Here is a 17,680-nt window from a genome sequence, read left to right on the forward strand (position 1 = left end):
TCTCAGTCTTCTCTTGGAGAGGCTGAAGAGGTTAAGGTCCCTTAGCCTTTCCTCACAGGGCCTTCCCTGCAGGCCTCTAATCAGACGAGTAGCTCTTCTTTGGACCTTCTCCAGGTTGTCTGCATCCTGCTTGAACTGCGGCTTCCAGAACTGGACACAGTACTCCAGCTGCAGCCTGACCAGTGCTGTGTAGAGAGGGAGAATCACCTTCCTAGACCTGTTTGTGAAGCACCTACAGATACACGACAAGATGCAATTGGCTCTGGCGACTACTTCATCACATTGATGACTCATGTTCATCCTAGAGTCAACAGTGACTCCATGGTCTCTTTCTGCCCCAGTGGTTCTGAGAAGGTCGCCCCCCAGCCTATAGGTATGATGGCAGTTTTTTCTCCCTAGATGCAGCACCTTGTACTTGTCCTTATTGACTTGCATCCTGTTGCTCTCTGCCCACTTCCCCAACCTGTCTAGGTCAGCCAGGATCTGGTTCCTCCTCTCCAGGGTGTTAGCTTCACCCCATATTTTTGTGTCATCCATGAATTTGGACAGGGTGCTTCCCATCCCCTCATCCAGATCACTGATGAAGATGTTGAACAGCCCTGGCCCCAGAACTGAGCCCTGAGGGACTCCACTCCACGCATCTTTTCAGGTTGACACTGACACATCCACCACCACTCTCTGAGTACAACCCTTGAGCCAGTTTGCTACCCATTCTTCCATATAATCTTCCAAGGCAAATCTCCTCAGTTTATTGATAAGGATGGTATGGGATACCATGTCAAAGGCCTTCTTGAAGTCCAGATAGATAACATCCACTGCAACTCCTGCATCTAAACATTTGGTGGCCTTGTTATAAAAAGAAACTAGGTCAGTCAGGCAGGAGCTGCCTGCTGTAAACCCATGTTGGTTACCCCTCCCCATCACGTTAGCCAGTGGGCTCTCACAGATGTGTTTCTTGATAATTTTTTCAAGGATTTTCCCAGGGATAAAGGTAAGGCTGACTGGTCTATAGTTCCCTGGATCCTCCTTCCTCCCCTTCTTAAAGATTGTGATGACACTGGCCCTCTTCCAGTCCTCCAGGACCTGACCCAAGCACCATGAGTGCTCATATATCCTTGCTAGTGGTTCAGCTATGACACTCGCTAATTCCTTCAATACCCATGGGTGAACTCCCTCCAGTCCCAGTGATTTGAACACATCCAGTCCCTCCAAGTGTCCTTTTACTGTGTCGGCAGTGATCGTTCATTGGCTGATGTTCCCCTTCTTGGTGTCCGTGATGCATATTGAGGGTTCATCTAGATTCCTATTTAAGAAGACAGAGGCAAAAAACTCATTGAAGTGCTCTGTCTTGTCCCTGCTATCTGTCACTAAGCCCCCCTGCCTGTCCTGTACGGGTCCCCTGTTCTGTAGGGCTCCTATGCACTTTTTGCTCCCAATGTACCTAAAGAAGGACTTTTTATTGTCCTTAATCCTAGGCATTAGCCTGAGTTCTAGAGCTGCCTTGGCCTTCCTGACTGACTCCCTGCAGGTGCAGGGCAAGGAAGTGTACTCCTCCTTGCTAGCTACCCCCTGCTTCCACTTCCTGTATGCTTCTTTTTTGCCCTAAAGGTATCCTGGATGACCCTGGTTACCCAAAGAGGCTTCCTGGCCCCTTTGCCCCCTTTCCTCTACTATGGGATTATCTCACTCTGAGCCCAAAGAATAGTAATCTTGAGGAATGACCACCCAACCTGGACCCCCAAAGCATCTAGGCTCTTGGTTTCTAGTACCCCGCTAACCAATCCCCTGAGCCTGTTGAAGTCAGCCTTTTTAAAGTTTACCACCTGTGCCCTGCTAGGTATAGTGCCCGCCCTTCTCTAGATAGTGAATTTTATCATTTGGTGATCACTGTCCCCTCAGTTGCCTTGAATCTGCATGTCCCCCACCAGGTCATCCCCTGTGGCCAACACCAAGTCGAGCAAGGTGTTACCCCTGGTGGGACTTCTTACCTCCTGTGTTAGGTGGAGGTCCTGAATACAGGTTAAGAACCTGCGTGCACAGTTCGATCTAGCTGACTGGTCCTCCCAGTATATGTCTGGGTAGTTAAGGTCCCCCATGACTGCCATGTCTCTAGACCTTACAGCCTCTAAAAGCTGCCTGGAAAATTTCCCATCTACCTCATCCTCCTGGTGCGGAGGCCTGTAGTAGACCCCCACCACCAGGTCCCTTTCCCTCCAACCCCCTTGGATCCTAATCCACAGAGTCTCTGCTTGTCCATCCTCTGATCCCAATTTGATTAGGGAAGATGTGTACTGTTCTTTGACATAAAGAGCAATGCCCCCTCCTTTTTTCCCTCCTTTCTCTCTCCTGTACAACCTTTAGCCCTCTATTCCTACTACCCAGTCATGAGTAGAGTCCCACCAGGTTTCAGTTAGACCCACTAGGTCAAGGTTATTGCTCACAAGCAAGAATTCTAGATCTTCCTGCTAGTTGCTGTACAACTGCTAGTTGTGCTAGTTGCTATACAAACACATACAAAAACATGATCCCTACCCTGATGAGTTTCAGTCCAAAACAAGTGCATGTAGGAGGAATCCATTAAAAAAGAGGCAGGGCAGGTATCTGTCTGTTATGGTTTATAACTAGGAAATCCTTATCTGTGCAGAGGGTTAGAATAGATTAACACTATGGCTAGGGACAGACATTCAAAAAGCTTCAGTTTGAATTGATTCAATCTTTGCAAGTTAGTCTAACCTGTCTTGGCTGAATCATTTTGTAACCACACAGACATACCAGAAATGCAGGCACATGCCTGCTGTGGCTCAGGCTAGAAGCCAGGGGACACTACAGCAGCCCTCCCTTCCCTTCTATAGTGCTGAGCTGAGGGGGGCATGGCCGGGCCCTGGCAGGAAGCTCTGATTAGGGAGCGGTTCTTCTCCCCACCCCTCCCAACCAGCCCAGCAGGGAATTGATAACACAGTGTTTATCACCCCTAAATCAGTGCTTATCACCTCATTGAGAAAACAACAGAGAGACATTACCAGCTACCTGTTGATTCTGCCTTTGTCTCATTTGCAATAGCACGGACTGTAGCCAGCATGTGGCTGGCTAGCTAATGCTGAGAGGTGTCTGTGTAAGCCAGAGAGGATGGGGAGGAAAGGAGTGGAGCAGGGGGAAGCCAAGCAGATGCCTGCAGTCTCTGATGAGCTCCAACCAGGGAGCAGAGGGGAGGGGCCAGCTCTCCTGTGGAGCAGAGGGCCCTGCCCAGCCCAGAGAGGATGCTGGGGGAGTCTGATTTAACTTAAATCAGCAAGGGGTCTGGGAAAGACATTGCACAAACTGGTTTGACCCAAATCAGTTAAGTCTGATACTACATTCAACCAGGTTTATCTCAAACTGGTTTCATCCATTTGCAAACTGGTTTGTGTGCACTGAACATCTGTTCTGTTACAGGTTTAAACCAGTTTCTGATCACTTAAACTGGTTTCTGTGTAATGTCTGTCCCTAGCCTATGACTGCATCTAGATGAGCATGGACATTTGGTTCCCCAGGGGTAACCAGCAGTGAGACACCTTGTGGCACTGCTAGTTGTACCCAGGGCATGTCCATGCCATGCACCCTCTGACACATGGCAGGTTACCCTGAGTGAGGTAGGGAAGGCTGGGGCTGCACAGTTGCTGGCCCCAGCAGCTTTACCTGGGGTTCTGGAGGCCAGGGAAGCTGCAGCTGTGTCGCTCCTGCAGCTGTGAGCTGGGCACTGCAAGGTAGCAGCATGGGAAACATCTAAATATGCGGTATGTGTCACCACAGACGGGTCTGCAGTGCCACATACAACACAGCCATGCTCATCTGGATGCAGCCTATGATTCTATAATACATATATATTATACACACACACACACACACATATATATATATATATACATATATATACACACACACACAGAGAAAAGCCAATTTTTATTATTAGATCAAACAAAGGAAAATACACTGTTCCCATCATCCTTTCAGCCTGGCCAATTATTACAGATCTCATAGGTATCCAGGCAGATCTGGAGTGTGAGAAATTTGGAGAGATATCAATAGCCTAAGGACTTGTCTACATATATTTTGTGCCATTTTGTAGCAACACACAAGCTACAGGCAAAAAATCCTATAGATGAGTTGGGAAGGCTCTTTCATGCAAAAGAGGTGATAATGAAGAAAGCCTAAAGACACAAAGAAGTTTGCAGGAGAAGCTAACCAATCAGGGAAAAAATGGAACAGAGAACATAGTAGTGATGGTATAAGGTACAAAAGCTGAACAGCTGGAAGTACTGCTGTGGAAGGATTTGGAGAGCAAGAAATGTGAACTTATACAGCAGGAAAGACGATGAAAAAAACCCAAAGTATATTGTGGAACTAAAATGATGGCTCTTCGGATACAGGGAACTTAGTGACAAGCCCTTGGAACCTCTTTGAACTTCTCCAAAATTTTTCCAATTTTGGCTTAAACTTTCTCATGCTTTAATGTCATGTCAATAGAATTTTCTTTAATTTGAGAATGCAGGGAAAAAAAAAATTAGAACCAGAGAAGTGTGTGTCTGTGTGGTGTGTGTTTATTACAAGGATTCATAGAAAGAAGCTGTGGACAAGGAGACAAAAGCCTTCTCATAACTACAAAATCATTGATTTCTGGATCAGTCAGTGTCCCAGAATATAGACTTCTTACAGGGACTTCTTCCGCTGACCTATTGTAATGACCTCTGTGTATTAGTTTTCAGGTCCCTAAAACTGAAATAGCAACTTTGAGCCTCATTTGTAAAGAGCTTTAAAAGAAATAAATCGTATTATGTGAGAGCTAAGTATATATAGAGTGAAACCTATCCATCCTTATTTTAATGTAGAAACACTTGTGATGAATGTGATTGATTGTGATAATGTGTGATTTACATGAGTTTGAAAAAAAATATTTCAGATTTATGGCCTAAATGCTTAAATTCTTAAAATCAAACTGCTAAGTGATGTGGACAGCTTTGATTAGAAAGAACCATGTGTATTGGCTTAATATGAACATAGGAGCAGATGTGCATGGTACGGTATAATAGGGAACATACGTATGATAAACCCAAGTCCCTCTGCATTCCCTCCAGCATGCCTCTGGCTGTCGAAGGCATAATCTGTGCCTAAATTAACAGATTCATAGGCATAGATTCATATACATTAGGGCTGGAAGGGACCTCGGAAGATCATTGAGTCCAGGCCTCTGCCCCAGGGACAGGAAGTCTGCAGAGATCATAGGATCCCTGCAAGATAAACATCCAAATGTCTCTTAAAGATGTTCAAAGTAGGTGCTTGAATCACCTCCAGCAGCAGTCTATTCCAACCCTTGCGGGCTCGGACAATAAAGAAGTTCTTCCTTATATCCAGCCTGAGTCAGTCAAGGCCAAGTTTGTGACCATTCAACTTTGTCATCCCTTGTGATGCTCTGATGAATAGGCATTTCCCCCAGATCTTGGTGAGCACCCCTGATAAACTTATAGGTGGCCACCAGATCATGCCTGAGCCTGCGCTTTTCCAGGCCGAAGAGTCACATAGCTCTCAGCCTCTCAGCATAAGGTCTGTTTTCCTGACCTCTGATCATGTGCGTGGCTCTCCTCTGCACCCTCTCAAGCTTCTCCACATCCTTTTTGAATTGTGGAGCCCAAAACTGGATGCAGTACTCCAGCTGCAGCCTCACCAAGGCTGAGTACAATGGGAGAATGATGTCCTGGGATTTGCTTGAGAAGCATCTATGGATGCAAGCCAGCATTTTGCTTGCTTTACTAGCTGCAGCATCACATTGAAGGCTCATGCTCATCTTGTGGTCAGTCATGACCCCCAAGTCCCTTTCATCTGTAGTACTAGTCAGCGTAGCACTGCCAGGCCTATAAGGATGCTGCAGGTTTTTCTTCCCAAGATGGAGAACCTTGCATTTTTCAGTGTTAAACACCTTCAGGTTCTCGTCCGCCCATTTCCTGGTCTGCCTGGATCACCCTCCTGTCCTCAGGTGTGGACGCCTTACCCCAGAGTTTGGTGTCATCGGTGAACTTGGCCAGTCTGCTTCTGCTACCAATGTCCACATCATTAATAAAGATGTTAAATAATATAGGCCCAAGGACAGAGCCTTGAGGGACCCCACTGGTCACAGCGCACCATGACGATTGACTAGCACCTTCAATTTAAACTCTTCAATAAATGTCATAAAGATGGACAGAAGCAGTTGAAAATGACAGTGGGCAGCCAAGAAAGATAAATGCCTAATGTTTTATGTCCAGCATTCTTGTCAAGGCAACAGCAATCATTTCTGAATATCAAGATTTAAATTAGATACTTCCTTGCAACACTCTACATGTTACTTTCATGATGGTGTATGAAGAAACTGCAGTGAGATGGCCTATGTTCTCTACATGAAATGCAGAAATGGGTCCTATATCATTTCAGTATGAAGGTGAACCAAGGAACCACACTTACAAGTGGCTAATAAAGCCCCATGCAGCTGGCTACAGTTCTGCATTTTTAAAGGAGTAATAAAAGAATTATTTCAGAAGGCCCCAAATCTTTCATATCAACAAAAGAAATCAGATTCAAAGCAACAGCAGGTTTATCATAAATATTGTTTTACAGGGCTTTGCATATGACTCTTACCTTCTAGCACAGTGTGGCAACAGATTTTCCTTTGAATAGTACAGCCAATGTGTACTTTATTTTTAGAGATGAGACTAATGACACATTACTGTCAAATTTTTGGAGAAGCCTCGAACCAGCATCTAATTTTACATACACAATTAGTCCTGGGCCTGACATTTTGGGTGCAATTATCTAAATCCTGCCATTTCCCCCTCCAGCTATGTAATTAAATTAGATTAAAACACATCATCCTTGAATGAAAACAATTTGTTCTGGACAACAGATTTTACAGTTATCCCAAAATAATCCAAGTTGAGTAGACATTCATTTTTCCAATGTTCGAATTGATTTCTGAAGGTTGGAACATGCTAGTGAGTGACTTACTTGAAAAAGCTAGTTGATTTAATAAAAACAAGTTGTCTATTAAACTAAGAAATTAATAGCTCCTATATTAAGTTATTAATGTACCGGATCAAAGTGTAGCACGTACTAAACTCCATACCTTGTAAGGAAAGTTCCTGAAAGGTGCTATGTGACTAATGGCTGTTGTACCATATATATACGTAGGAAAATATGTTTTACTAAAAGCAGTATTCTGTACACAGTGGGCATGTCTACACATAGATCAACTTTTAAAATATCTCTCAGACCTCCATGAATCCTGATTACCAAATATTTAATTGAAAATACCATACAAGCGTTCAGTTTATTGTAATTCATAGACCAGCTGAAACCCATTACCACAGCTTTGTAGAACATCAGTAGTTCATAGACCACTGTTTGAGAAATACTACTTTAGTGTATTAGCTACTAGGGAATGATATGAGGTATCTGCCCATACAGAGCTCTTAGTAGACAATAGTCTTGTTTAGTTACATTTATTAGAAAAAAAAAATGTAAACATGCCTGTGGCGGCATTTAAAAATGCCATTCTAGGTAGCATTGACTAATAGGCAAAACCTCTTTTGGGGATTCAGGCCAGTCAGGTGCAAGTGTCAAGGAAAGCCAGCCTCTCAAGGTGTTTGTAACTGGGCAATCTGTCCCTTTAAAAGGGAAGAATCAGCCCTGTTGAGAGAGCGCAGCTGTGGGGCATTTGCATAGGCAGGGAGTGTCCCACTAGGATCATTGAAAAGCTCCCAGAAGAGTAAGCAGGAGAGGGGGAAGTAAACTGTGAGCAGAACAGCTTCCTACAGGAGGAGCTAGGCTGCTGTGCTGGGGCTGGAGACAAAGCTCCCCTCTAGTATATGGCACAGGGCAGTAGTGTTTGGTTTAGTTTGGTTATTGTTGTTCTTTAAAGACTGTGTTTTATTTGGGAGAACTGGCTAAGAAACTCCCACGGGCAGAAACCAACAAGCTACGCAATCTGCTTATTTGGTTGCTTAGAGTTCTCAGCCATGTATTATTTTCTATAGTTAGGGAACTAAAGCAGGGTGGTCATATCTCACAAAACACAGAGGAAGATCATTGCACCAAATGGAACCTCAGTTGGGTTGTAGAGGAATCGTTTTCAAAGCCCCGTTCTGCCCCATTTGGAACCAGGTGTTGAGTCAGATTTTTCTCCCCTGAGGTTAGTGCTCCAGGCACTGGACTATTGAGCACTCTGGAGTGAGACTGTATAAATAGGGTGAAAACAGCTGCAGAGAAAGTGAGAGAGAAACAGAGATTTATTCTATACCCAGTGATAGGGCACATTCGTGTGGTTTACAAAAGTCAGATTCAAGTCCTTGCACCAACAAATGCTTAGTTATTTATGTCACAACCCAAAAGGTGTGATTTTTATTTGTGTGTGCTTCGGCACTGCTAAATTGTCCCCGCTAAATTGCAAGCTTCCTTGCACGGTGGAGTTTTCTGCTACAAAAGAGAATCCCGGTGCAAGGGAGAATTTCCCGCCGATTTGAAGCTTTCTTTGCAGGGTGCATTTCTTTGTTGCAGCACAGAAATGCTCGTTGCAAAGAGTTCCCGCCATTTGTATGTAGATTTGGGTCCCATTATTGGCCAGTTCTAAATTATTCATACGTGGCGGCTAGTGATTGGCTTTCTAGCCGTCTAAAAGGGTTTAGTTGTTTCCGCCCAAGTTGGAGGACGCCACGAACAAGGAAGGAGGAGACTTCACGCTGTGTGAAGATCTCTAAGCGCTGCGGATCCTCACGGACCCAGTGCATTTGAAGCAGGCTACGGAGATCTGATCAATCTCTAGCCTCTCCCCGTCGCTGACAGAATTCCTAGACGTACCCCACCCGCGCGCAAAAGAACTGGACCCACGGAGCCTAGCAAACTTCGTGTGAGTTGGTTCAGAGCTCTTCCGGACGAGTACTTTCTTCGGCTGACGCGACGGGCTCGCGTGTTCAGAGCCTTCAGCCAGATTGGGCTAGAGTTCACGAGTCTAGAACTCTTGTCCACCTCTTTCTTCTCTGTAACTGCAACTGAAGCAAGTTTTCCAGCCTACACCACTGCCATCTCGGTGTAAGTAAACAATCTTTTAAACTACCGATACGCGTCCGTGCCTAATTCCAGAGCGAAAGCCTCCCCTCTCCGCCCCCGCGTGCCCGGGCTGCTGGCCACAGCCCGCATGCAGCGCGAAAAAGGGCTCGGGGCACGCCCGGCCCGCACAATTTACACAACGTAAAACAGATGAGCAGGCAAGACTGAGAGATACTGACCCTAGAATATCTGGAAGGTTAATGGCCAGGGTCCTTTCTTGGGACATGGGAGATGTGGATGCCGGTACTTGCTCTGAATCAGGCAGAGTGGGAATACAAACCTGATTCTCCTACATGCCAGCAGAGTGCCCTCACCAGTGGACAATTGCATGAAATGGAAATACACATGGATGGGCACACAAGCTTAATCTGTTTATTCCTAGCAAGTATTTTTGTCAGGCTCAAACCCAGCTGACATGCTTTGAAAAACCCCACCAGATTAGATGCCATGGGTCAGACAGACAGACAGAGGAACCCTGGTTTAAAAAGTATGCTGAGGCTCAGACATGAGATAGGACCCCAAAGAGCCTTTGGCACTGGGATTTCATTCAGCATAGGCCTGTCAGTTGAATCTTAAGTGCTTAGACTACTGCGCTGTCAGAAACTTGGGTATCTACTGGGTTATACAGAAGCTCAGCTGGGGCTCTGAGAGTCTCAGGGGTATCACCTGTAGATTTAGCCACCAGCTTTTATTTAGGTACCAAAATAACTTCCACTAGCTGGCAAAATAGAAGCTGTGCTCTCTGGAAAAAAATCTGCCTCCAATTGTAGCGGCTGAGTGCTTTTCAAAATCTGTCTCTGTATAAATACCCAGAAAATGTAAGCAAATACTGATCCCTTGCTGAGTTTTGAGATCTAGCGCAAACAATCTGAGACTTCATAAAAATATACAACTTTTCACTTATCCCCTATTTTGTCTCATATTAGGTCACTAGTTGAGAAACCTCTTGCCAGCAGTAAATTTAATAGGGAGAAGGAAACAGTCTTATTAGTTAAGTTTATTTATGATGACAAAAAGAAAATCACAAAAACCCCAAGTTGTAAATGATAATTTATTCGTGATAAGCAGTAAATCAGCAGGATTGCATGGCCCACATGGGAACCTGACGTTAAATAATTAATGATAAATAATGAGCCTCATAAATGTTCACAGTGTTTTTGGAGCTGCGATTTATATATGAACTCATTCTACAAACTTCCCTGCTGTTATAAAGATGATAACCTGGTGTCCTTACTGCATTAAAAAATATGAAATGATAGCCCAAACCATCTCTGTGGTTAAACTTTATATTGTCCATTGCCAGGTTAAACTAATTATTCACTGCCTCTAAGGCCTTTCCTAAGTGTGGGGTTAATATTTCAATTTGATGTGTCTTTTGCCATGATAAACTTAGTTCATATTGTACCATCATGCATACCACTGGCTTAGTCTTTGTCTGCAAAGCAAGAGCATGCAGCATGATTGAAAGAATAAATAAACAAAAGTGGTTTGGAAAGGATGTGAAACCATATGCTTGAGGCCATCAACAACTACTAACAAATCAGTTAGGAAAATGCATTTCCTTGGGGCAGACTATTTTCTGCAGGGTTTCTTACACCTTCCACAACCACCATCTCTCTTTTGACAGAGATCAGATACAACATGGAGAACCACAATGATTTGGAATGACAATTCAAATGTTCCTGCATCTTTGCAATTGGTCAACTATGTCACCCTTTTACAGGGTCCTTAAGTCTTCTTCCAGAACTTTGCAGAGCCACCCACTTCCTCACACAATTCGGTCTTAAATAATTTTCTTTCTTAGGTCATAGCCTTGCTTCTGTTGAAGACCATGACCATTTTACCATGGACATTAGCGGAAACAAAATCAAACACCAGGATCATTCATTTGTATTGTGCTATTCATTTCATGTAAGCTTTTACTGCACTTTGTAAGTATTCAGTGGGACTCTATACTGTGTCCAATGTATGCGTGCAGTTAATATAGCAGTCTGTGGTTTCTGTCTAGAAACACCCTGATGGTACATTTTAATGTTTTTAAAAATTATTACAATATTCTATTGAGTTAGGGTACAGAGCTTTATGAAAATGCATTTGGCTACACTTTCATATGCTTGTCTCAGCCAAGAAATGCATTTTCTCTTTTGGAAAGCTTTTAAATGGCCCCTTTGGCCTTTATAGTGCAGTGACTAGGATGCTAAAGTAGAAGGTAGATCCAAGTTCAAATACATGCTTTCTAAATCAGAGGAGGATTTTAGCCAAGCTCTCCTACTTCTCATGACAATGCCCTAACTGCTAGGCAATCAAACAAGCTGCGGTGTATCTCTCTGAGCCCGCCGCCTTGCATGAATTATGTAAATGGTCATTGAGCTCGAAAACAAACCACATTTTATCCCAATTAGAAAATCCACTTAACCAGGTGTGATATCTGAATTTCAGTCATAAAGTGGAATGCTACGAACAGCAGGGACTGAGAACAGAATACTCTGTAGTCTGGTTGTTCAGGACTTTCCTATGAGGTAGGAAACATAGATTGAAATCTCCTTTGGCAGATGAGGGAATTAAAACAAGGTTTCTCACATCCCAGGTAGAGTCTAAGAACTGGGCTTTATGTGACGGAAGACCTCTGGAAGTTTTATGAAGCTAGCTCCGTTTCCTTGGTTTTTATGACAACTGCCTGAAAATAGAATGTTTAATTCCCTTTCAGAAAAAAAAATCTATACTCTTTTATTTCAGGAACAGATTTGTTTTCCCAGTTTGGCAATCAAATCAAGAAATAAATTGTTCACATAAGCTGAACCCAAAAGGTTTGGTGAGTTTAGATCCAATAGATTTTAATCTTTCCATAAACAGATCTACTCCAAAATGTAAAAGATCCTTAGATTATGCTGGGGATTCTTTAGCCCACATATCCTTACTCTTCAAGCAAAGCCTTCGTCCCTTGCAATAAGACCCTGAACATCAATTCAAGCAGACCACAAAGTGGGGGCACTTATACACAAGCTGGATGTCTGCTCTGACGCATGCTAATTAGGCTCCTCAAATGAGCTTTAGTTAAAGCACCCCACCACCATTTTGAAGCACGGGAAACTGAATAAATATGCCGCTGCAGGCATTTTAATTAAAGTGACTCTCGGAGACTCTCTAATTAAAGCACAGCCCCCTCTAACCCGGAGTAGGTATAACAACACCCTGCAAAGAGTCTGCAAAGCCTAAGTTAAATTCCCTTCTACTTCCATTGCAGGGGAGAGGAAAAAAATCTCCCATTGAAGAATTTAGAGAAAACTCCAAGGAGTAAACTCTTTGTCAAAGTCTTCCCAGTTCGTGTTCCCTTAGGAGAATTTCTTAACTGCCCTTGGGCATTTCTATTATGCTATTTTGGTCCACCATGGTGCATTGTCTCAGAACAGATTCACGACACCAATGTAAAGTGAGGAAATGTAGTCAGTCCCACCCTTGTAAACTTCATTTACACCATTTCAGTACATTTATGCCAAGGATTTTCACTAGATTAGTAACAATGGTTAGAGACACTGGGCACATCTACATGTTCATTAATGCACAGTGGTTACTGCACATTTAATTTAGTACTTGTATAATCAAGTACTAAATAAATGTGCAGTAACCAGAGTTACTGCACAGTAGTACCAGCACATGCCTTTTTAGTGATGCTACTGCTCAGTAGCCTAATTCTGTAATACTGTGCAGTAGCACATTAGCACTGTCCATGCTGTGTTGTGCTACTGCACAGGGTTATTAGCATACTGCACAGTTAGCATCACATGTATACACACGCACCCACTAAGACCTTCCCTATATTTAAAGAGCTTGAAAGACTATTAGAACTACACTGGTAAACTCCTTGGGCAGACAGGACATATATGGGTTTATAGAGCTTAAACCAGTTCCGCGAATTAAATGAACCATACCAGCAAAATTTATAAATGATAACATCTTTTTTTTCTTCTGGTGTGGCTATGACTATTAGTAGTGTGATTTTTTTCATATATATAACTGAGAAAAGTATGCTGACAAGGCTTCTAAGTGTAGCCCCAAAACTGAGCCCACAACCTTAAGCTCCCTAAAACTATCTCATGGCGGGTATATGCTTCTGCCTTATGAATATATATCCTAAACTGAATGCTATGCCTGTTGGCCAGACTTTGCTCTTAGTTATTCTGTGTGCTGCACCCTTGAAATCAATGAGCTGCAAATGAGAAGTGTGAGCAGAACTTAGCCTGATATTTTTGCTTTTGGGGAGAAGGGGGAGCAGCAAGAAGGGAAACAAAGAAGGGCAAACAGAAAGGGAAATGATTGTGGTATTTCTGAGTGAGAAAGAAACTTAGTTGAATGCCCATTAGCCTTCTGGTGCGAAACAAAGGGGAACAGTGTGGGGTAATCTTACTTTTTTTTTAAAAGGTATCTTATCTATCAAATTGTGAATGAGCATGGGAAAAGCATATGTGTGAGTTTATGATGCAAAGGTTGCTCCTGAGTCTCAGCCTTTTCCCAGGCACTGGGTTAAGCTGTTAGGTTGACAGACAGGGGGCGGACGGGGAGAAGGTGGGGGAGGGAGCGCGCCCTGACAATCTTTTTGGCTCACCGCCTGGAAGCACTCAAGCATTTCCGCAGCCACAGCAGCAGCCTTCCCTTCAGCAGAATGCAGTGTAGGGGATCTGTCAGCCCATGGAGCCCAGCCCTCCCTCCAGCTGTGACTTAGGCCCAAGGAAACATTTAGCACTTGTGTAAGGGAGGAGGAAGAAGAGGCGGGGTGCTCTGGCTTGTCTAGCCAGAGACCACTCTCAGCATGTACGCACGATTTTACTGCTGGCATGGACAAGCCATTGCATGTTTGATTATGTAGCAGCTGAAAGGCAACACGCTGGGTTGGAGCTGTCTCCTCCCAGCCCTTGCTGGTCTTTTGTTCGCAGGGAGCGAGTGAGTGAGCTGGGCACTGTTCTCCTGCCACTTAATTCCTACCCAGCTGACAGGCTGCTGCCTCAAAGGCTCCAGTTTATCAGGCATCTTTGGCACACACTGTACATGTTTGGAGAGGGGGAGAAAGGAAACAGGATTTTTGCTCTGGTTTTCCCTCTCCCCCTCAATATTGCACGGGACCAGACAACTTTATCTGGGAAAATAAAGTTCCAGCCCTTATGATCCCTTTCCCAGTGACAGTGCCCCACATCAACCCTCTTCCCTGAAGGACTCCCTCTGTATAATGTGCAAATGTGCCTCATATTATTTGGCTCCCAAATAATACTGCCTAGATCAGAGCCCTTTAGTGCCTTACCTGTCAGCCTGGTCCAGAAATGTCTTGCTTCTAGATCTTGTGCTCCTCTTTTCTGCAAACTGTCTCCAGGCTCAGGCTGAAATGGGCTTCCTGGAAATCTCAGAGCAGGTCATTTGCACTCACTCCACTTACTTTAGGCCTTGCTTATACTCACCATGCTCATGGAGCTGGATGTACCCAGAGCTCTTTGTGCATGAGTTGATTTGAGACAGTTTAAATGAGAAAGAAATTAAACAACAATAAGGGGTAAAAAAGTCAGACAATGAAAAGAATATAAAATGTTTTATTGAAACCTACACATCAAAGAAACTGCCATAAGATCATAGATGAGAGGGAATTCCCCTCCATATGTTTGGGACATGACAGTTGTGATATATGGCATTGTTTCCAAAATATTCGTTTTCACAGATAGGGCTTCAAACCTTGGAGTAGTAGTTCTTTTGTGCAGATTTTGAAAAACTAGTTTCTTTCATTATTACTCCATGAAAGCCCAATTCTTCCATCCCAGCCCAGCATGTAATGACTTTCCTGAAAAACAAATGCAAAACAAAAAAAAGGAAAAAAGAACAGGCATTAAAAAGCACAGACAAATAAGCTACATAACTGTCATCTGACACTACTTTTTTCCTGACATTGTTGTTTCTGCATGAGAAAGAGTTGTTTCCCCTGAGAGAGTTTCTTCTTTTTGAAATAGCTGCTAAACTCAGAGTGTACATACCTGTCTGCAAAAACCCACACTGTCAGCTCCAGTCCCGGCTTCAGAAGAATTGCTGACTGAACTGAGAAGGATGAAAATGTAGCTTTTCATAATGTTGATGTTGAAATGTAACTTAAATTTGTTCTGTCTATAGAAGACTCCACATAAAACTAACAGGCAGGTGAACTTTTGAAGATGGATCTATTTGTTTATTTCATTTTAAATAGATGTGTGCTTGATCTTTCAGTTCACTATTACTCTATCAGATCTCGAATACCACAGCATTGTATTTGTGCAGCTCTCAGTGAAGACAAGGCACTGCCAAAATAGCATTTTCACTTTGGATAGTACTACAATTCCCCATAAAGGTATTTTTTCAAGAGGTGTTTTGGTGGGCAACAATGTTAGCCAATGATAAAATATAAACCGAAGTGCCTATTCTGACCTCTAGCTATATGAATACACTCAGGTAAAGTCAGACTCTCTAGATAAATTGGAGATTTGGCTTTGAGTTTTCTTTTTTTTCCCATGGGATCATAAAATTACTATTCTGTAACCAATCAGGAACTCATTAATAGCCAATATTGGATGCTTTAGCCAAAGGTACAAGAGCTCTGGCTATGGCTAATTGTATAATTGTCATCCCAAAGAGGAACATTTCTTCCCACACCTAAGCAGTACTTGAAATAAGCCTTGAAGCTTGCGGGTTTCTATTTGTTAACTGTGTATAGTCTCATTATCCAAATAACTATCTCAGTCTTGGTGGAATCCTACTGAGTATTTGGCCTCCATAATTTTTTGATAGGATGAGTTTCACTGATTAAATATGTAATCTTTAAAAATGTATTTCTCTAACCAGTTTCTGAACTCATTTATATCTTTTCCACTGAATGACCCTTGTTCTTTTAGTGTATAATAGTAAAAGGTGTTCTTGTTTTACCATCTCAAGGCCATTCATTGTGTGCCTTTATCTTCCTCTCTGTGATTTGTCACCTTTCTAATCTAAGAAGTCACATTGATTTCAAAACTTCTACATACAGAAAGCTTTCTTAACTTTAATTATTTTTATTCCCAATTCCTGAATTGCTTTCATTTGTTATGCATTTGTCAAAATGTATTGACCTGAACCAGACAACTGAGAGTTAAACCATCAGTTTATATAATGGCATTATAATATTTTCAGTATTATTTTATATTCTATTCCTTAATTATCCTAGTGTTTGGAAAGCAGATATTCCTTTGCTCTATTTGTGATGTTTCCTACATGGTTATAGTCGATTTAATTTTCATCAACTTGTGAATTTAGCATATGTGAGAAATGAACATTGACACAGGCACTAGCATAAGTATTTTTCAGTAAGGTCATATTCTTTTCCTGGTTTATTGATGCTTTCATGAGGAAAGCATGCCCCTCCAGAAGTGCAGCTAAAAGCATGAAAGAATCTAATGTGTAATCCACAAAATAGCACTTCCTGCCATGCTTTATGTGCATAGCAGGAGGTATGATTGTGGGAACATACATCAGTGTTTTCTGTTTCCCACAGAAAAATGCAGAAAAATGTGGATTTTCTCTCTTAAAGGAGAAAAACTTGGGAAACTGCAGGTATCCCCTTGCAGCCTGGCAGAGTTCCAGCCTGTAAGGGGCTACTTGGGGCTGGGGGAAACAGGAGGAGTGTGATCAGAGGTAGGGGGCACCATATGCATGTGTGTGCACAAACACATGCAAGTGGCCAGCAGTACAGCCAGGTAGCATGGTGAAGAGCAGCTCCTGCAGCTCCCTGCAGGTCAGTCTATGGGGAAAGACATAGGTGATTGGAGGTGGGGAGCAAGGGCATAGGCAATGCATGGAGGGGCACAGTGAGGGGCACAATTTGTGGGAAGGTTGAGATGACTGTTCACACCAAGGCTACACAGTGAGCGAGGGAGTGGGGCAGGGTTAGTGGCTGGGGCTGGGGATGCTGCCCAGCTGGAGTGGTAACGGGGTCCAAGGCTGGGGTGGGGACAGGGCCGGGGCTGGGGCTGGGGCTGGGGCCAAAGCGGGTGGTAAGGCACAGCCGTGAGGCCTGGCCACAGAGCAGGATAGAGCAATGGGTGTTTTGTTCTAGGGGTGGGCTCCGCACTGGTGTGCACATTTACAGGCAGGGGTCTGGCCCATAGGCAATGCATCAGGGAGGCATAGAATCATAGGGCTGGAAGGGACCCCGAAGGATCATCGGGTCCAGCCCCCTGCATGAGCAGGAAAGACATCTGGGGTCAGATGACCCCAGCCAGGGGACCATCCAGTCTTCTCTTGAAGACCTCTAGGGTAGAAGATTGCACCACCTCTGTGGGGAGCTTGTTCCATAGTCTGGACACCCTAGTTGTAAAGAAGTTTTTCCTAATGTTCAGCCTGAAACTTGTCATGACCCAAAGGGTATAATTTTGTGTGTGCTTCGGCACTGCAGAATTATTTCCCGCCACATGGAGCTTTCTTTGCACGGTGCAATTCTCAGTTGCATAGAGAAAACCCCGGTGCAAAGGAATTCCTGCCACCCGTATGTAAATTTGTTCCCCACTATTGGCTGTTTCTAAATTATTCCCAC

This window comes from Alligator sinensis, unplaced genomic scaffold, assembly GCF_000455745.1.
Source record: "Alligator sinensis unplaced genomic scaffold, ASM45574v1 scaffold1077_1, whole genome shotgun sequence".
NCBI lineage: Eukaryota > Metazoa > Chordata > Crocodylia > Alligatoridae > Alligator > Alligator sinensis.